Source organism: Gallus gallus, chromosome 3 (assembly GCF_016699485.2).
Source record: "Gallus gallus isolate bGalGal1 chromosome 3, bGalGal1.mat.broiler.GRCg7b, whole genome shotgun sequence".
NCBI classification, from domain to species: Eukaryota; Metazoa; Chordata; class Aves; order Galliformes; family Phasianidae; genus Gallus; species Gallus gallus.
The window spans coordinates 72076500-72099331 of record NC_052534.1 but is presented as its reverse complement, the minus strand read 5'-3'; the positions used below and the strand labels follow the sequence as shown (position 1 = coordinate 72099331).

Here is a 22832-nt window from a genome sequence, read left to right as displayed (position 1 = left end):
TTTAAGATGGTATTATGTCACTGAACTGGGAAGTCTGCTCATTTTATTGTATTACCTGCAGAAAAATTAGTTTCATGTAAAGGATCTACAGGTCTGTGTCTGTGTCAGCAGTCAGAAATTCCTTTTTTTCTAACTGACTACTTACATGTCTGAAATGAGATAATAAAAATCACAGGAAGATATCAATGAAATGGAAACTACTGTAAGAAAATGAAATAGATATGAATAAGTAACATTCCATACTGAAAATACATTAGATTGAATTTACTGCTGTCATAACCAGTGACTTAAAAACTTCAAAATCCTACCATGATGTGGATTTTTTAAAAAAAAATTATTATCATTGTAATACTACATAGTGATGGTTTAAAATAGATGGATAATAAAGGACCAGGTAGATTGCCATAGCCAGGGGTTTTTTAAAGGCTATGTCTGCCCTAGTAATTTGTCTTGGTGCAATAAGAAATATTCTATGCAAACTGCACGATATTATCCATTTGTCTTATAGTGGCACAGGTCTCCAAGTAGCTTGATGTTCTAGGAGAAATTTTCTTTTTAAGGAAATTTAATTCCTTAAAAAGGAGTTGAAACATACTCCAGTGCTAACATTAGACTCCCTTTTCTGTAGTAATTTAGGTGAAAATAAAGTAAACCAAAACCAGTTAAAATTAGGTTGTGCTAAGCCAATGTCAAATTCATAAAATCGTGATGGAACTGTGAGCATAAACTGATTCAGGGTGTTGCCACAAATAGTTGGATTTGAAATTAATATGTCAAACAAAGCAGATTCTACCATGTACTGTGCTTGGTCCCAGCTTTTGCTCAGAAAGTACTGAATGCTGTCCCTGTTCAGAGTAGCACCATATTGTGCTATCCAGAAGTTTTTCACAAGCCTTCCCCAAAACAGTGCTATGCCTTCAAGGCATAACTACAGCTTACTGAAAAGCTGTTCCATTGAAAAATGCTCATTGAAAGATGCGGTTTCATTGAAATGGAAATGTACACAGTTTCATGGATTAAAAGCCAGAAGGGAGTACTGTGATCATCTAGCTTGGCACACTGTACAACAGAGACCTCATGGCTGTCTTCATTTTCTTCTCCTTTGAACTAGGTCATATTTTTCTAAGGATAAAGCAAAATTCTACCTTGCTTTTTAAAAAGCATACTTCAAGGACTGGAGTATCAACCACAACTTTCAATAAGGTACTCCTCATAGTTAATTATGCTGTTAATTCTAAGTTCTCCTGTCCTCAGTTTCTAGCCTCTGGGTCTTGTTATGCCTCTGTCTTTGAGATTGAAATGGGATTTATCTTCCTATGTATATATTTGTAGACTGTAATCTATGTAATCTAGTTTTACATTATACTGAGGAGATGACATAACTTGATTCTCTCACTTTAGGTCATGTTTTTTAATCCTTTGATGATTATACATACCAACATTTTTTTTTCTTATGGATTCAGAAATTAGATGTGGGGTTTTTTTGCTTTTTTTTTTTTAATACTGCAGTAGCTGATGCTTAGTAGTGCCTGTGTTCCTACTTGAGATCCCACTGTTTATACATCCACATTCACATTCTTTCTGAGATAAATAAAAGTTTGGAGCTATCCAGATGGTCTAAAACTGCAGGGAGTTCTTTGCCTGACAGCTTGTATTGTAAGCTTTTAGATGTTTGCAGCTTACAGCTCTATGATCACCTCTAGCGACACTAGATCAGACCTACTATGACTCTTGCTGAGGGCACTGTATTGTTCCTTGGTCTGAAGGCCTTTTTAGGCCACTAATTCTGGGTCTAGTTTTCTTTTCAAAAAACAGAGAATCAAGACTATGTCAAGACTATGGCAGCCTTAGGAAAAAATAGACAAAATGAAGAAGTGGAATGACTGGTCTGACAATGTAAATGACAGTTGTGTTGCCATATATATACTATGTGAGAGTTCAGTGGTTAGAGCATTCATCTCAAGTGTGGGAGATCTTAACTAGCTTTCAGTAGACAAACTTACACTTTCTACTGTACATGAGGATACTTTTACCACATGGACAGAGTGACAGTGTGGATATCTAAGTGTTTCAAATAAAGTTGAGCATATCCTTGAATTCAGCAGTGTACTTGAGAATGTCTTGAAACTACAGGTTAGGAAACTTACCAGCAAATATCACAATTTTGTTCCTTATTTTGACAAGGGCAAAGAATTGCTTTGACCTAGGAGGTCACAGGCACTAAGAGGACTAAGAAGCTAAGATACTTCAAGGAGAGTATCTTAGTGGAGACAATTATGATGACAGGTTGGTTTTTTTCCCCAGTTTTTCTGATTATTATTAAAAAAATAGAATTTTCTATTTATTGATTTTTTATTTCTTTTTAACTTTGTGTTTTTTCTCTTGGTGAACAGTGAATATTTAAGCATTTTTTTAAATGGTAGAGCTATATTTTTTTAAACTATGATTTCATGACTTTTACATTTCTTTTGAAGTACAACTGTGCCATCTCTGAGATTTTTCCTTGTACCTTATATCAGTAGAACAGACAGGTAGTGAAGTGAAGTTAGAGAATGAATGATGTTTAAGGTAAATTTATTGTGTATGTTGTGGAAAAATATCATCTTTCTAAAGGATGATATCATATGCTAATAATAAATGGTTAGGTCTTTACAAAGGAACAGTATTTCCCAAGGAAGGATGTAACAGGTATGGATATAGAGCCAGTAGTATTAAGGGCCTAATTTCATTTGTTCACATCTTTCCTAAGTTGAAGAACTTGAAGCAATGCTGATTCCAGCCTTGTCTAGTTTGTTATTGCAATTACAACTGAAAAAGTCCAGTTATTTCAGGGAATGACAATAAAGAAAAAAAAATTGAAACAGTTTTCTGTTTTAATACTTTATTACCCTTGTGCTTTGATTTGGGACTAGCTTCTACATCAGGAATGTAACTTCATTCCACAGGTTTCTCATTCCCTTCTTTCAACATTTTTTGGCCTGAAAACCTGGTTTGTGTGCTCAGTATGTAGATAGTCAGTAATGACTTCCTATAACTTAATACTCTGTGATCACTGAGCACGCTCAGTTCTATTGTAGGTCATAATGCTAACAGGCAGCAACTGAAGATAATTCTTCCTTTTGCAGCTTCTACATCTAACAGGAGCTTATGCATCACCCCTAGACATTCTGTTGTCTCATCACTGCTGGCACTGTGCCTTTCATACAGAGCTTCTGAACATGTTCCTGACTCGGAATAAAATTCTTTCTTAGTGTAATTCTAAGCTGGAATAGCAGTGAGGTATTGGAATTGTGAGTTGTAATGTACCTTTCTTCAGTCTGGTCATTGTTTACTCCAGTCCAACTGCTGGTTCTTGGGTAAGCCTGAATTTGCTAACAAAAAGTCAGCTGAGACTGATACGTAAAAAAGTGGGGAAAAAAGAAAAAAAAAAAAAAAGGCTGTTAATTGAAGGATGAAATTAAAAGTAATTATGTAGAAGACTTTTTTTGGAAGTTGACTTTCAGCAGAGAAGCTAGAACTGAGAGATGAAGGGATAAGGGTTACATTTGCCTGTGAATCTACTGCACAGATGAATGCAAGAGAAGTACATGATTTCCAGCAGGGCTTCGAAGATAGTTATAGAAGGGAGAAGACTAAAACCATTGAGAACATTGGTTTTAATTTCAAGCTTGAAAGGAAAATACGTGAATGTGATATACATGGACTTTTCTGTCCAATTCCAACCTTAGTTTTCCTGGCATCTCTATCGCATTCACCTTGTCTATGGTTCTTTATTCCATTGCCATCCAGGCATTTTATGTCTCTCAGTCCTGTGGCTTTCTGTTATGGCCTATGACTCATAGAATCATAGAATCGTAGAATCATCAAGATTGCAAAAGACCTCCAAGATCATCCAGTCCAACCATCCACCTATCACCATTATTTTCCACTAAACCATGTCTCTCAGTACAACATCTGTTTCTTGAACATGTCCAGGGACTGTGACTTCATCACCTCCCTGGGTACCCTGTTTCAGTGCCTGAACACTCCCTTGGGGAAGAAGTATTTCCTACCATCCAACCTGAATCTCCCCTAGCACAAGTTGAGGCCATTCCCTCTAATCCTATTGCTAATTCCATAGGAGAAGAGGCTGAGCCCACCTCACCACAACCTCCTCCTTCAGGTAGTTGTAGAACACACAGTTCCAGACTTCCTATGTAGCCACTCCAGTTTTTACTTTAAAGACTTTTCCTGTTTCCCAGTTTTGTTTCCCATCATGTCAACTATTACATTTTTCTGCCCTCTCTGCAGATTTCCCTCAAATATTTGCTGTGTGTCAGAGGCTCTTTGACCTAGTGTGGGTACTATAATAGAACAAGTGTCTTTTGTAATCCTTTTCTTATTCCCATTACTAATGCTTGCCCAGCTACTCCCAGATCTCTCCACATACTCTTTCCAAACACTTTTCCCCCTACATCTATGTTTTTTCTTGTCCACACTGTCTTTCTATCTTCCTTCCCTGGCAGTCAAGCAATATCTTGATCACAGAATCATAGAATGGAGAAGGCATTCACAACCGCACTGGGCAACCTGTTCCAGTGTCTCACCACCCTCACAGTAAAAAACTTCTTCCTAATATCTAGTATCTAATATCCATCCTCTTCCAGTATAAAACCATTTCTGCTCATCCTGTCACTACATGCCCTTTTAAAAAAAGTTTCTCCCCAACTTTTCTGTTGGCTCCCTTCAGGTAATGTAAGGTATCCTTGGAGCCTTCTCTCCTCCAGGCTGAAGCTCCTCCAGCCTGTCCTCATAGGAGAGGTGCTCCAGCCCTCTGTTCATCTTCGTGGCCCTCCTCTGGAACTCCTCGCATAACTCCATGTCAGCTTCATAATGTTATTTTTCTTTACAGTCCTCTAGACAGTTGAGGAAAGTGAAGGGAATGGTGCTTTTCCTGTCAAATAGACACACCATCATTAGATATCATCTTATTAAGGAGATGCAAATTGAAAATAACTCAGAACCTAGTTTACTTAACATTACATGTATGTTTCTCATTAACTTCCATATGTTGAAAGTGGAGCTCCTATGGATTACATTTGTAGCTATATTATCATAATTTCTGCAAAAGATATTTTATGAAATAAGCTGAGACGGGATATGTGGTGGCACAGTTAATAATGCCTCAGAAAAGCTTGCTTCAAGTGCCTTATCAGTATATTTAATGTTACAGGAGGGTACAATCCAGGTTTTCCAGGGAAACTATCACCTGTTTTGATCACTATACCTTCTTTTCAATTGTGCAGTTATTTGTTACACAGTTTCCAGGTGCTGTGGCAAATGAAATAAAGATTATACTTGCAATCGTGATTTTCCATCACAGCAGATTTGTTCTGAGCATTAAATGAATCTGGAGTTTCCTGGGAAAGAATAGTACATGTTCATAAAATACTGCAGTGTTGTTATTCAAATGTATATGGAGTTTGAATTACTTTTGAATTGGGGGATATAAATCTTTTTTCAGTGTTTGATATGCAAACCCACTAGTGCTCTATTAATTTATCAAGGCAACTGTGACATCTGAAGTTGAAATGTTCAACTGAAGTAAACAACTACCACTCTGTTCTAAACACACTCCAGAAAAATATTAAATACTAACTGCTCTTAAAAAAATGAAGTGGTACACAGAGCTAGGTAGTCCAGTATGAGGGAGGCTGTTCAACAGTTTGGATGTAAACACTATCAAAAAGTCAGCTGCTATAATTTCTTGGTGGACAAGTTTTTAACATTGAGGAAAAATTATCTGAGATTCTTTGATTGATTGTGGCACCAATAAGCATGCATACATGCGTGCTGACATGCAAAGTAAGGATACATACATTTGACATACAAAGGAAAGATTTCTATTGGCTTCCAAGGTCTTAGAAGTGGAAATGGATCTGACTGATATTTGGACTTCTGTAGACCTGAACTATTTTTTTCAGGATAGAAGGTATGATTTAATAACCAAAATACTGATATCTAATGCTATTCAAAGTGGTCTACCGCATCTAACATAACCTCTAACTGCCACTCCAGGACTCAGATTTTCTCTAATGCCATGTTTTCTGCCCCAGGTTGCAGATAACTTAGGCATCTAAAATATCCCTCTGCATCTGTGTTTGAGCAACTGAATCATAGAATCATAGAGCAGTTTGGGTTGGAAGGGACATTTAAGATCATCTAGTTCCAACACCCCTGCTATAGGCAAGGGACACCTCCCTCTAGACCAGTTTGCTCAAAACCCCATCCAGCCTGGCCTTCAATGCTTCCAGGGAGGGGGCATCCACAACCTCTCTGGGCAACATGTTCCCACCACCCTCATAGTAAAGAATTTATTTCAAATATCTAGTCTACATCTACCCTCTTCCAGTTTAAAATCATTTCCCCCTGTCCTGTTGCTACATGACCTTTTAAAAAGTCCCTTCCCAGCTTTCCTGTAAGCCCACTATAAGATAACCCCATCTTCTCTAGGCTGAAGAGCCCCAGCTCCCTCAGCCTGTCCCCATAGGGGAGGTGCTGCAGCCCTCTTATCATCTCCATGGTCCTCCTCTGGACCTGCTTCAACACCTTGATATCATTCTTGTGTTGGAGGCCCCAGAACTGGATGCAGTACTCCAGGTGGGGTCTCATGAGAGCAGATCAGAGGGGCAGAATCGCCTCCCTCAACCTTCTAGTCTTGCTCCTCTTGATGCAACCCAGGAGACGGTTGGCACATTGCTGGCTCATTCTGAATCTTTCATCAAGCAACACTCCCAAATCCATCTCTTCAAGCCATTATCCACTCAGTCTGTGTCTGTGCTTGGAATGGCCCTGACCCAGGTGCAGGATCTTGCACTTAGCCTTGTTGAACTTCACGAGGTTGGCATGAGCCCACCTCTCTGTCCAGGTCCCTCTGGATAGCATCCCTTCCCTCTAGCATGTCAACTGCACCACTCAGCTTGGTGTCATCTGCAAACTTGCTCAAAGTACACTTAATCCAACTGTCCATGTCACCTACAAAGATGTTAAATAACACCGATCCCAGCACTGATCCCTGAGGAATGCCACTCATCACTGGTCTTCTCTTGGACATTGAGCTATTGACCGCAACTCTCTGAGTTGCAGCCAAGTCCTTATCCAATGAGCAGTCCATCCATCAAATCCATTTTTCTCCAATTTGACAACCAGGATGTCATGTGGGACAGTGTCAAATGCTTTGCACAAGTCCAGGTAGATTATGTCAGTTACATCACACATGGGCTTCTCTGAAAGTAGTGCCTCCTATTTTATTCTGTTGGCCCACAAAGTTAGAGACGGATGTTAGTAGTATGGCAGTAGAGATTGAACCCTCCTGCCAATATTCTATTATGTTCTGTAGACATATGACCTATGGTAGTAGATGGGCATTCTGATAAATTGATGTCTGACATTTAAGTGTGTATGAAGAAAAGGTGTGTCTCTGAATTCATGTATGCAGAAAAAATTATACCTATTGTCATTCCTCATCACTTGTTGAACAAAGCAGTGGATGTGAGCACAGTGAGGCTGTGGGTTGTGCATTTCAGCAGTGACAACAAAAATAGTGGGTTACCTCCACTGATTAAGATTTCTATAAGTGTGCCATGGAGGCTTTTATTCATCACAGGTGAAAGTGCTTAATTGTGGTGACTATGTCAAAAAAAATAATGTAAAAACAGTGTTTTGTAGCTCTATCAAACAGTGTTATTGTGCTCTTTGTATCTACCGTAGTTTCCATGGAAACAAATAGGAGGCATTACTTCTGATAGTTCTGTATTCAGGATGTAAATAATTGATTTTGCACATTTTTATCTGTAAATGATACTCATCCAGAATACTCTTCAAATCTTAAATGATTTGGTACTTGGAGAACTCCTGAATATGGGTGATTTTTAAAATGAATTTTTATTTTTAATAACTCTTAATAGATTTTTGTTTCCTTGATTTTTATGGTAATTTTTAAGTTAATTTTAGCATCCATGATTCTGTGGCCAAAGGTATAATTTAATGACATGTCTGAAGAATTATCTTCTTTTTATTTGATTAAAATCTGCTGTTAGCTATTTTCCTTCACTGTTTCCTAGCTCTTCAACTGGAAGAAACAGTAAAAATTACTTGCCTGTTCATGTTCTTAATGCCACTTCTGTATGTCCCCTCCTCTTTTCCAGGCTAAAGAATCCAGGACATTATTCATAGAGAAATTGTGTAAACTTTCATAGATACTTTGCCCTTTTCTGTACCTTTTCCACTTACATGGTATTCTTTCTGAGGCAGGAAAGACCACTAGAATTATACACAGTATTGAGTCTGGAGCTGTGTTTTTGTCACCATTATATTTTTATATTCCTTCCATAGTGATTTGTGATTTTGTTATTTTGGACTATTATTAAGCATGTTCCTGATATTTCCTGGTATGATCTGTTAACTTCAAGTTAGAATACTTCACACTCTATCCTTTTGTATGTAAAGGCAGAATTATTTTTCTTTTGGTCTATCAATTTATATTTTGTCTATGCTGAACTTCATCTGGCTTTTAGTTATGGGATCACACAGAACCATGACATTTGAAACATCTTTTGCCTTTACTATCAAACTTTGTAATCTTTCACCCTTCTTTCAAAATGCGTATAAATATGTTAAGCAGAACAGGTCACAATACAGATCCCAGTGAGACTCTATGGTTTTCACCCTGAAAACTGACATGGCTGGTTCCAGCTGGCTCCAAAATGGACCCTCTGCCATCCAAAGCTGAACCCATCAGCCAAGCTACTGGTGCCCCTATGAGAATATAATTAAGAAAACACAAGATGGAGTGAGGAGGAGGAAACAAGAAGAGTGACATGCATCAGAGGGAACACCAAGGTCAGAGAAGGCACTGGAGCACATACATTACGCAGCCATTGGAGGACCCCACATGAGAATTGATTTTCCTGATCAATAGAGCCTACATTGGAGCAGAAAGTATGAATAGGAAGCCAAAAGTAACCACTATGATCTGACTGTACCCTGCCCCATCCTTCCCTGCACCAGGAGACTGGAGTGAAGATGTGAAGCTGAACCTAGGAAAGTGGGGAGGAAATGTGTTTTAATGTTTTTACTTTTGTTTCCCACAACCTGAATTAGTAAGTACATTATTGTTCAAACATGCAATAAATTAATTTTCCCTAAGTCCATTTTTCTTGCAGAGATAATTAGTGAGCAATCTCCCTGTCATTATCTTGATGCATAAGCTTTCTCATTCCTGCAGTTCCTGTTTCCTTCCCTGTCCTGCTGAAGAGGGAGAGCAATTGGTGATCTGGGTGAGATTTTAGCTGCTAACCAAATTTTACCTATCATGTTACCTTGGTTTCCCACTTATCACTCACATATAATACATACAAGTATTTCCCTGAATGAAATTGCATGGCAATTAAAACTAAAAAGAGCTAAAAATTAAGTGTTATAACTATACGCCAGTTTGACATCCAGTTGTATTCTGGAGATCATATCAAGTGTTCCCATTTTTGCTTTCCACTTTTGCATTTTCAGCCCATACATCAATTCCTGATTCGCCTAACCTATTTATCTGATTTAACCCTAAAGCTTCTTTAGTGTTAGCAGTAAAAATCGACCAACACAACTAGTCTTTCATGTGTACATTGGAAGTAGTATTCGCTGATTCATCTTCTTCCCTGATATGGCTTCCAGCATTTATACAGAAACATATAGTTTTTGTTTCTTCTGCTTTCATGCTCTTCTGTACTCTGTTGTGAGTGTTCTTCCTTGTTTTTTTTTTTTTTGTTGTTGTTTGTTGTTGTTGCTGATTTCTTCTTTTAATTTGGATTTTACACTTCTATTTCAGGTTTTCACATTTTATGAACAAGTAGGGTTTAATGTGAAGGATTTTATGAAACAACTCTTAAAAGATGTATTACTCCAGATTGTGCCCTTTCAGAGGATGCAACCCTCATTGACTTGGCTTTATCAAAATTAATAGTAATAATAATTAATATTCAGATTCAGTTTGGGGAGCCTAGTTTTATCCTACAACATTTATTTATATAGCTCACTAATTCTATGATAGTATACTTTCACAGTGAAAGGGTAAGTTTTCTGTATGAAATTATATCTATATAAACATGAAGATGAATGACAATATATGCTGTTATTTAACTTTAGTAACATTTATTTTTGCATGTATTTTGAGCAAATGCTGTTCCCCAAAAGTGCCCAAATTGTGCTAATATTAGCTGTAGAAAATCATGCACAGATAATCCCACTCTAGTTTTCTGATTAGGAAAAGCTCATGTAGTGTTCTGGAATGACCAAGTGCCAGTCCCATTTCATATACCTCTGCAGAGCTGAGACAGATTGGGACTCCTTAATTATTCTCTACATCAACTAGCTTCTGAGAAGGAGCATATAAATGAAGCCAGTCATGCAGGTATTTTAATGAATACAGCAAGTTGTGTAAGAGCCATCAGATGTATAACACAAAAAAGTGGCTTAAACCCACATCCATTCACCTATTTTCATTTCTCTCTCTAGTGGGACATCTGAAGTTATGAGTTACACAGTACCATCCAGAATATTTTATGTAGTTCTAGCTGTTGAATGATTTATGGTTATGCTCATTTCCATCAAGCGCATATTATTATTCACTGTTCTTTACAATTGTTTAACAGTTATAGCTTGTTTTCTGGGTTAATATAGAAGTAACTTCCTTTGATAATGTTAGTAAAAGCTCCAAATTACATATATTAATGCATAGCAAAAATCTGAGCCAATGAAGGTGAACCATTGTCATCACTGCTGAAATGCAGCACCTACTGCCTCACCGCTCACATCCACTGTTTGGTCTCCATCAATGTTCAGCAAGTGTCAGGGAATGTCAATGGATGCAATTTTTTCTGCATACAGGAATTCAGTTCCACCCTTTGCTATATATGCACTTCCGTATCAAATGCCATTTTATCAGTCTGCCACTTTGCTGCTTTCTGTCACTCAGCAACAATATGTAATGGAATACTGGTGGGAAGGTTCAACCTCTACTGCCAAACCACCAACATCTGCCTCTGACGTTGTGGGTCAACAGAATAAATAGGAGGCATTACTTTTGGAGCTTCTCTTGTATTTGGTTTGACCAGTCTGTATAAACAGGAATGATCAAGATTATAGTATTCCAAATATAGCTGCCTATAATACAACATTTTCCCCTTGACTGTTATGTTGCAGAATGATCTTAAAGTACTGCATGAAAACTAAACTATATTCCTGAATTATCAAACTTCACAGAAAATGACAATAACAAATAATAATTAAGAAAAAAAAGTATTAGTAGAAACCTAACACTTTCTATGTATTAGATATATGAGTGTAGAGATATGGTGAAGGTAAATCACATACTATGATACTGATGGTGACCATCGGTTAATACTTGTAATTTGTGGGAAATAGGCATCAATCATATTATTTAAACAGAAATTTCACTGTTGTATATTCTTTTATTTTCTTCCAAAATGCACTGCACTGATTATTCTAAGGCAGTCAACCCAGGAAAACAGCATTATGCGTGTGTAGTACAGCTCTGGTGTCACATCATGGAGAAAGTATAATGCTATCATAATGGCAATATTCCAAAGAAAAGTTGGATTATATTTATATGTACATTCATAATAACAAAGTAGTCTAACAGGAGAAATCTGAGCTAAAGGGACATCTGTTATATAAAATCCTGCAAAACTTGGCCTATGATAGTACTTCAGTCTTCATTTTACAAACTATTCTAGGTGGTACTAGGGACCATATAGTTTTGCAGATAAAAATGCAAGTATAATTATACTGTCACTGGGATATTATTTAACTTTGTTGTTATTGTGGTTACTCTATGGTACTGTAGTGCAGGATGCTTCATTACCTTAGAAGGAAAGGTGACTCCCTTACTTCTTAGAATAAAACACTGCTAAAATATTTATATATTTAAACATCTTTCTCTTTTCTTTCAGTTAAAACCACAGACTCACACTGTAAAGTTGACAAGTTCAATGATGCCATCCTCTGATCATTGCCCTATGAAACACACAGCTAGTTTTATTTGGTATAACATATAGTCTGCTTATTTCTTTAATGTTTATTTTGTGTGTGTGTGTGTATCTGTTGCTTGGGTTATGATACAGTAAACCCTAGAAAAATGCATTTCTCTACTTTTTTTTTTTTTTTTTAAGATATAACAGTATGTGAAAGTATTCCTGAGTGTAAATATTTTATTGTTTGTTTAGCAATAGCATTATTGCTAACTTTTGCACAGTGAATTTGAAATATATACATCTACATTTATATGTACCAGTCAGGGAATGAAGGATAGATAGGATAAGAATATACATATTTTTGACAGTGTAAGACACTCCTCATTATATTATTATACTCTAAGTCATGTTAGGTCTAAACTACTTGACAGGTTTCTATTTTATAAAGACATTTCTGAATATAATCAATGTAACTCCCAATAGTTACATTTCTAATAACCAATTTGCTGAATTGTGCTCTTGTCAAGATAATTTATACATACACCATATGTTCTGTGAAATTTTTCTTTGCCCAGGTGAGCATTTAATCTTGCTTTCACCCTGAAGGAATTATCCACATCCCTGAGGTCAGAGGATCTTTCACTTATTTTTCCCTTTCGTCATTCCTTCCAGTCTTAAGACCTCGTGTCATAATGATCATCTTTTCAGCAGAGGACAGTAAATGGCATTCTCAGAGTCCATCAATTCCACTGTTTAATTGGCTGTAGAAATCAGTACTGAGCTGAAGGTGATTTTGAAGCATCATCAGCTCTTCTTGACTTTTAGGCAAGATTTAGATTTTGTTGTCCTTTGAGATTGAATAGAATATTTCTCAGGGGGATGAAGTATAGTAATACATTATTAAAGAAAACTAAAGGGTGGTGTTTTTTTTTTTATAATTATTATTGCTACAGGAAAGCAATATTTCTCTGGTTGGAATTTTCTTACTAATGCTAGTAAAGTTTGTAGAACAGTTTATTTTGATACAATGAATTAAATAAATGATAGAAAGGTACATATCAAATAGTTTTCCTTTTCGATAATTTCAGAATCACGTTTTCATAATATTAAATCTGCGAGGAAAGGAAGAGCCAACAAACCATTTGATACTAGGTATCAGACAGGATAATACTCTGATACCAATTCTGTTGTACAGTTGTTTCCAAAGAAAGAAGCAGTTTATTTTTTAACAGACTTTTTTTCCCTTACATTTTTTATAGAAAGACTGAGTTTACATCTATGCTTTATTATCATCTACTGTATCATGCATTGAGCAACAGCATAATTTGGGCAGTTTTAAGTGTAAGACACTTAGTAATGCAGTAGTTAAATAATACAGAGCATCTGAGATATGATTTGGAATTTACTCTCTAAAAAAAACCAGACAGTCTCTTTAAGGACTTGAGCTTGACATTCTTGCTGAATGGAAACAGTACTTACAGTACTTTAGCAAAGAAATCCTGGAGCCTTCAAACAATTGTTTCAACATTCCCAGTGTTATTGCGTAGGCTGGAAAATGTTCTCCTAAATCAAGAGTTTTGAATCTTCCTTTGTGACCTTCAGGTTAATACGGATTCTCCTTTAGAGCAGGCGAGGAAGTTATGCCAGCTAAATGAAGTTATGCTGGATAAAAAATTATTTCCAGAATTTTTCTGGCTTTTCTATGTCTTTGGTCAGAGTAGACAGCAACAAGTGCTTAATGCCAGATACAGATTTTCCATTTGCTGTAATGGTTCCATCACCTCAGATATCATTAAAACCCGATTTAAGGTTGTTTTCCACTATTCCAACTGTTGAAAAAGGCTTAAGCAGGGGCTTTACATTAGTTTTATTTTTGGGAGTGACCATTCTTGGCAATTAAACAGAACCTTGAAGTAGGATAGCTACACAAATGTTATTGAATTGTGAATTCCAATGTGAATATCTATGTCACATTTGCTTTAAACCAGAACAGCCACTTCATTTCTGGCCACTCAGCCCTGATTCTCAAGGGAAACATACAAAATATCTTCAAAAGATAAGTCTGGAACTAAAATTCATAACTCTACTGGGTTCTAAAAACCACGGACTGAACAGAGACATTGGTTTTATGGCACATTATATTTTTTGCCATCCCAGGATAACCTTTCTATGCTGCACAGACAATAAATTACTTCTATCTCTCTCTCTTTCTTTTTCTGTCCTGTAGGAGTAAACAAATGTATTCTTTCCATTTCTAATATTTCTCCACTCCATACTGATGAAGTATCTTTTCTTTTAGTCAATTTAATTGTCAAGTTGGATTAAATTAAAATCAGAGCAATGGTTCTCAACTATTATTTAGTTTGAAAGACTGATAATTCCACTTCAGATTGGAGGAAAGTCTTGAATGCCTGTAAGCTTGTCATTTTTTCTCTCATGTATTTAATTTAGTTTCCTAGAAGTAAGTCTTTTATAAATTCTCTGAATGTAGAATACAAGGCTAGTGTAATACCACTTCATTCACTGTAATGTGCTGATTAGATACAATTCCTCCTTTTCGGTTCCAGAAGTTTTATAGCAGTTTAGTCTTTTAATGAGCTGTTTTGCCAGTTCAAATTCCTAGGTAGCTGTTCTTCTGTAATTTTAATATTTTCTTTTTTTATTCCTACATTACGTTATATATGATTTGTAAAGCATTTTGAGATCAGTCCAGCTGAGAAGGAATGTATAATTGTCCAGTTTCTTTTTTTCCAACAAAAAACAGTGAGAACTACAAAATACATGATTCTAAATGTCCCTGTTTTCAAGATTAAAATCTATATATGGAATATGCCAATTTCTGAAGTTGGTTGGTTCTCAGTGATGTCCGCTGAAAATCTGCTTGACTCTGGGCTGTAACTGATTTTTACTAGATTTCTGGTTCAGTTGTTAGTGTTTTGATGGAAACTGGGAAATTCTGAAACACATTTGAAAGGTTAAAAATATCACTCAAAATATTGTGTAAAAATGCAATAAGATGTGTATTGCTATGTACTGTTCACTTCTTTGATTCTTCTGTTAAAAACAAACAAACAACAGAATCAAGAGAATAACCTTGTCTCCGCAGGTCTGAGACTTCACAGGAGATGCTTCTGAATACACCCTCATGGTTTGGTGCTTATTTTTATCTGAGAGTAACAACACCATAAATTCAGATCTTGGCTCTATCTCTAGTGTTATAAAACTTCAGTAAAATAAATGAAAAAAAAAAAAAAAAGGTACTGTATCCAAACTTGTGGCATTATGACATATCACCAGAGTACCTTGCCGCGTAGATCAACTTTAATTGCGATTTTGTTACGTTTCACAAACCGGTGCAAAACTGGACTTGGTCAGCATATGACACAAAACCTATAAAGGAACTGTTCATAATTCAGAAAACGATGCTTGTAGTTCAGCCGTTTTACCATGTTTCCTCAAAAACTAAAGAATGTCTCACTATACGATTAATGGTGATCATTTTTTCCCTGTGGGAACAAGAAGAAAGCCAGTTCTTTTAATTTAAAAGAAAAACCTTCAGTCTTTCTTTTCTTTCCAGTTGTCTTAAAACAAGCAGACGCTTCTTAAGAAAAGTGGAAATCTTTCCATTGCTTCACATTTAGTTATTTTTTTCAGTATCTTTGCAAATCTTTCTGGTGGTAATGATTGTTATTTATCATCTAATATGATCAAAGCATACTTCGCTTCAGTCACCCTAAGAAATTTGGATCCACATCTGCCTGTTTTTTTGTATGACTGTAAACATTAATATAATCTTTTTTTGTGTGTGTGTGTCTATGTGCCTACATAGCAAAATTATGATTCAGAAACAGAACTGTGCAGCGTGCAATAACTTCAGGAAGCTACTCTTTGTTGTAGGATTTATTATTCCTATTTAGAATTTAAATTGAAATTGCTGGTATAAAAAAACATAGAATACTCTCAAGACTAGTAATTGTAAAACACAATGATCATCTGCTACTGACCTTGAAAGGATTCAGTGTTACTCAAAATACTCTTTGATGTGATCAGCACCTAATGATAGAAACTCTCCTGCTAGAGCATGGTTCTATATTACAGACTCTTAAAAAAAAAAGGTCTAATCTGCTACTGTAGATGTGTTGTATAGAAAAATCTGAGTTTTTCATTTTGGAGAATTTCATTTGCACAGTAGTAGAACTATCATCACACACAGAGGAAAAACTTAAATCCATTTGAAGTAATGCACTCACAGTTTCTTCAACTTGCCAGTCCTAAACTGTTCTTGTTATTCAACAGATGGATTTAATACATTTAATTGCTATTGTATTTCTCAGTTCCTGTGGAACAGCAAAATGTGGAAGTCTAGATCTGGTTTCAGGTTTTGGAGAAGAACAAGCCTGAGGGTTAAACAGGAATTTTGATCTTTACAGCCTGATCAATTTTTCCTTATTGTCATTTGTCCTTTCTCTTTCCTTTTTCAGAGTTAATATCCTCGTCCCAAGAATCTTTGCTCAGATAATCTCAGCTGCACACTAGTAGATCCTTGCCATACTTGTTTCCCTAATCAGCTGTTCTTCAACCCTCTGTTTTTCTCTTGGTTCTCCTTTTTCTTTCCCTCCTTAAATCACACAGGTCTCTCTGCTAATGTTGCACCTTCCTAGACTCACTATCTTTCCTGACACTTTTTTCTAGTTGTCTTCAACTAATTGCACTTCGTGTGAACTTGAACCAACTAGTTTTGTGTTAACTGAGGTCCTAAAGGTCATCCTGCTCAGTCAGTCCAAGGCATTTCATACACATGTTCAGTTTCACTCATGCTCCAAAACAATCATTGGAAGTCCATTCTCCTAAGTGACAGCCACACAGATCCTCCTCAATGCAACTTACCCTAGGTTTGCAATTCCTTTTCTCTCAGTGTATTGAATGGGACACAGGAAAATTTCATTATAGAAGAAATAAAGGATCAGTCTCAGGATGGGCATTACTCTGTGCAGATAGAACTTTTCAAGTTTTAAGCTTTCAACTCATATGTACTTTTCTTTATCTTATTTTAACTACAGTTTTTGTCCAAGTTTGGGTAAATCTTCATCCCAGACCAAATTTCAGTCCCTCTTTTGTACCCCATTGGGTGAGACCTAAATGTTTCCCTAAAGAAGACAGAAGCTTTTGTATAGATAAAATATGTAAAGAACTTTTCTCACAAGTCTTTTTTTTCAGATACTGATAATTAGGATGAAACTGTCCAATATGAGTGAGTCTCATAGGTTAAATATAATGGGTACAGGTGAAGAAATATTCTAATACTTTTTTTGTAAAGGTTGGGCAACCTTTAGAACATCTCATACAGAGATGTTCCAGCTGCTGCATACATAGTATATTATACTGTCCTAATATTCACATTGTCATAGAAATCAGATATTTGGAAAATCTTTACACTTCTCTCATAGTAGGATTAACAAGCTGTGTATTGAAACTTTATGAATGCTACTTCAGCCTAGATAATTATTATTTTAAAATCTAACTAACTGTTGCAAAATTGTGTTTTACAAAATACAGTGCTCAAAGTACAGTAAATGTAAATAGCTGTTAACATGAAGAAATAATGCAGAACAAGTCTGAAAGGTACAAACTAATCACATATTAGTTAAGACTTCAGGTCAACGTTCTACATTTGTACTGATCTTTTCAGGACTTGTTAACAGTTTTTCACAATAGGCTTTTGTCTGTCAGGTTCACAACCTGTGCTCTAAAATTCAAAATTTTGCTTTAAGTTATGCTTTGTTTCCATAACAAATGGATTCTTTGCTACCATTTTGAATATCACAATGAAGTGAAAACATTTTCATGGGCACCACATCTCCACACCTCTATTTATTTGCTGTTTCAGTATATTAAAGGCCTTCTGTTGATGTATTTTCTTGTTGTGATGAATGAAATAGAATTCCAAGATATTTAATCTGAAATATGGAAGACCGCATCAGCTGTGACATTTCAACAGAGGACGGAATGGAAGTCTCCTTCGGGGTTTTCAATTCAATACAAAGCTTCTGAACTATCACTTAAAATGTGAATACAAGATTTTATTGTGCATGCTAAAATCACTTGGTGGATTTTTACTGATATTTGCTTTATTTTCACCTGCAAAATCAAATTTTAACATCTATTACCTTACATTTTCGAATCCTACTTGGAGTCTGAAAATTAGGTCCCTTTTATCTCAACGTGTCTTTTTCTTTTCCTTGATGAATTGCACTTGCTTTGGCTTACTTCAACCTCATGACTGCTAAGTTATCCAATCAGTACTTCTATCTATAATATATTCGTTAAATGGTTGGCTTTACTTTTGAAGAAGTGTTTGAGTCTATCTACAGACTTCAATTTGCAGGATACATTTCTTGAGGAGCAAGAATCACGTCAAGTGGTATTTTTGCAGAAGGGAAAATTATTAACTGTATAATTCTGCTGTGAAAATTTGCAGAAATACCACCTGTTTTAAGAAAGAGAGCCCATGTTCTGATATCTAGAAGTTTCATTAATTGTGTTGTTTTTTCTCTCCAGCTTGTCAATCGAATGTTCTTCTAATTATCATCTTGAGGTCACATATGGCTAATTCTGTATTGGTGGTTGAGATTTCCTCATGTGTGTGGAAACCATAGGATCTTTCAGTGATTGTTGCTTTTTATTTTGTTTCTCATTTAATCTCCCAGCATTTTGTTTTTCTGTTTTCGTGAATGTTAGCATAAGCAGCTAGTACATTAAAAAAAAAAAAACAACACTTCTCAGATATGTTTGTATTGTGTATTCTGTATGTACTTTCTTTTCTGTATTTAATTATTCTTAAAAGTATTGATTGATAGTGAAAACAACAACAACAACAACAAACATCTGCAGAATGGCTCCAGTCAGGTTAAATCAAGTTGGCTAAACCTATCTGCCAGCTTAAAATGACTAAGTTCTGCAAATCTCTACTGAAGTAGAGTAGCTATCAAAACAGTGTAGTTTGGAAAGCAGAAAAGAGAACGTCAAGAAATATCAAAGGAGAAGAGTATTTCTAAAACTTCTTTATCAGTACCACATTGGAGTCAGCTGCTTCCTGCATTCTTTCTTTACCTCTCTTCAGAGAGAGGGACCTGTATTTTAATTTTCCTAAAAGAATGCTCAGGGGTACAGTGATTTTGATTGCTTGTTCTGGAAATTCAGCACAAATTGTACAGAATGGGTCTACATTATCAACTGGGTTATTTTTTTACTTCTCTGCAGCTCCAGTTTCTCTGTGTACCTCTTAAACTTAAACTTACTGTAAATATGGGCCAACAACATTGCTGTAAGTTGTTTGTGGCTGAATGGAGAACTTCCTGAATTCATTCTCTAAAGAGAGTGGCAATATACTGCTCTGTGCACCTGGATAGTTGCCAACTTAAATAGTCTAGTGAACTAGACAAAGAAATTGACATAGCTCTATGCCGCATTAGAATTGTTAGTAGATAACCTTGGTTGAAATAATGTTTGGAATAGACTGAGTTGTAATGTCATTTATTTATTTACATTTTCTACACAGTCATAATATAAATAGTCCATACAGAGTAGAACAGCACTAGCAGAAGAAACATCGAGACAAAAAATATTCAGCCTCATGCACTGTCCTGGACAATACTTGATGAAATTTTCATCTCCTTGCATGTGGGAGATGAAATTTAGTCTTCCATAATCTTCATGGTTTCCCTTCTACTGATTACTGAGTTTCATTTCATATGGGATGTAATATGATTGCTTACTAAGAAAAAGAAAGCAATTGCAGTTCCCACTACCTCAATCCTCAGTGTTCTAAAAAACACCAAGTGAAGGCCAGTAGTGTCCCTACTACATATATATAGCTAAAATTGGAAGAGCAACTTCAGAAATGTAAGCTACTTCTGCCCAGCTGAAAAGTCCCTCACCTCTGTGAGGCAGGTAGGAATTCAAATCCAGAAAACCTCAAACATAATTAGTGGGTATTCCAGGTGATACCCTTTACTAGGCTTTTTCAGAAGTGTCCAGCTGGTAGGATCTCATTCAAGACCTGAGTTACATCTTTAACTGTGCAGAAACATTAAGTACATAGATTTTTTTTCCAGTCTGGCAGTGCTTATTAAAGATAATTAGTTTATATTATTGCAGACTGCAAGTTGTGAGATGAAGTTTTTTTTTTTCTGTTATACCTTAATTTGCACTTAATATGTAAAAAAGCTACCTACTCTGTGAGCGAGCATGAGCACGTGTGTGTGGTGAGGGGAGAATGCAGTCACTGGCTGCTTTGAGTTAGTTCTGGGTCTTCTAAGAAAGGTGTGATTGAAAGACATAGCTTAGTAAGACAGATGTATATCTTCAAAGATTGGATTGATACAATGGCTTTTTCTATTTATTTGTATGGTCCCACTGATAATTTCTATTTAACTGCCATTTAAAAAAAAAACTATTTGAATAGTAATTACTCCACACATTGTGAGCATGTAAATGAATGTGACCACTTATAACATGCAAAAGTGTTTTATCTCATCCATTTTAAAGTTAATATTTTAATTCTAGTAGTGTACCTATCTTAACAGATATGTAAGAGAGTGGAAATGTAATGGAAAAGTTAGTTGGATTTCTACCACTGTTTGCAACTAATAGTACATCTACTTAAATGCTACCCTTGTTTTATCGTAGGTAAAACATCAGGGTGTCACTCAGGATGATTTCTTTACTTGCTACTGTCATATTTTTAAATCCAGAGTGTAGTGCCTATGTGTTAGCATGCACTGAATAAATTTTCAGGCAGCTATGAATATTGCCTAACTAAGATACCTGTAGCGCTTCTCAGATGTATAATCTTGTCCTTGTCATCTTTCTATCATTTATTTTTCTAGACATTATATGATTGGATTAAAGATTCCCTTTAAACTGATATCTAATAGAATATATTACTGATATATATAATGAAAAAAAGAATATGAAGAATTGATACACAGTCATTTAGTTGTTTCTGTTGCTATTGGAACTATTCAAGCAGTTATCTTCTGTTTTGATATCAAAAACAGAAAATTTTGAGAGAATGCTATTTGACCTGTAAATCGAGTGAACAGCTTCAGATTAGCAAATCATTAATGAATAAAACTAGAGAAACTTGGATAATAAAACAGGAGTGGAAAAAGGAGATAATTATGTAACCAGAACTGCAACACCGTATACATTTTTATTTTTGAGTTTGTCTGAATAAGATCACGTAACATAATATTACTCTGTTTTTAGTTACTGTCAAACAGCGTAATAGCCTTAGCTTCCCAAAATAATTCATCTTCTTTTGCTTTCTTCTTTTTATTTTAATATTGCTACTAAATAAAGCATTGTCGGATTTTATTTTTTAACCAAAGAAGGGGAAAATAAAATACAGCCACCTCTGGGTAAATTCTTATAGTGAACAACAACAACAAAGGCAGACGCTTATACTTTTATCCCTTGTGGATTTCTTCTTAATATTTCAGAGCAATGAACATATGGCTGTTAATATCAGCACTGGTGTATTTGCAGCGATGCCTATCAACATCCACCAGAGAGCAGGGCAGCTCCAAAACCCACATCTTTCATGCTGTGGAAATTGATGGAGACAGCAACACAGCCAGCTTCTTGGCCAAACAACATGGAATGCAGTTCATTTCAAAGGTCAGCGCATATTTAAACTTCCTTCATTACTCCCACCTTTATGCTTGAGATTTTCATTTTTTTTAAATCAGTTTACCTAGAGGTTCCTTTAGAGACAGAAAAATGAAAGTGCTGAATCCTATTTTCATTTGGGGATATCAAGCTTTTTATCAAATTATAGAGGTGGCGTTTCAGAATATTTCATATCTGATCAGAAGGAAAATCCAAAAATAATTTTCTCTTTATTCAGGAGTCTTTCAGGCACTGGGACTGTTTTATTTATTACTTAATATTGTGCTCCAGTCAATCATTTTGAATTCAGACAGGAAAATGGAATTCTTATTTTTAAAAGGAAAAAAACCTGAGGAAAAATGCCATTGGAATAAAGCAGATTTTATTATTTTTTAAAAATACAAATATGTCTTTTCTTCGTATGCTACCTATTTTATTTTACTTTAACTACCGCAAATTAATATGAAGACATATTTTAAACAAAGGATCTTATATAAAATCTTCTATTACTTAATTAAAAGCACTTTTTTCACAGCACTTCTACCACATTTATCTTTGCTCTTGACAGTTATGTCCTTATAACACAATCAAGGAAGAAACGCTTTTCTTTCTTTTAACTAGTATTTCAGTGCACACTTCTTCCATATGTGATGTGTGTGTGTGTGTATAAGCATGAAGTATATATTTCTACTGCATTCAGCTTCATTTTTGCTTTCCATCAGAAGTAGGTTATTCCTAAAGTGTGTTAGAGAGGAAACTCATTAATATCTTTCAGGTACAGTTACTGGTCTATAAAACTGGACATCTATGCCAGTGAGATTGTGTTTAATTTTCTTGGTGTTTCTATTTTAGAAGCATCTTGCATCAATTAAAATAGGTCACAAATAAAATACTAGAACTTTTAATATGTTAATCTATAGCAGCCTCCATTCATTGACCTGAAAGTTCTTTGCCAATTTTAATGAAGTAAGCCTTGAAGTGCTCCTGTTGCTTTTATCTCTACTTTTCAGATGTGAAAGGCAGAGGTAGAGTAAGTAAAACAATTTGTTCAAGATCCACATAGGAAGTCTGTGGCCCAGTGAGAAATAGAAAATACATTTCTGAATTTTCAATTCTGTACTCTAGCTGTAAGAAATT

The 22832-nt window shown here is 35.6% G+C and overlaps 1 long non-coding RNA gene across 1 annotated transcript in view; it reads left to right on the top strand.

Moving 5' to 3' along the window:
- LOC121110281 overlaps positions 1-21700 on the top strand; it is a 43866-nt gene extending 22166 nt beyond the window's left edge. Inside the window, exon 4 of the long non-coding RNA XR_006938810.1 lies at positions 21527-21700. This is a non-coding gene — a long non-coding RNA (uncharacterized LOC121110281). The remainder of the gene's footprint in view (positions 1-21526) is intronic.
- Positions 21701-22832: the final 1132 nt, after the last annotated feature.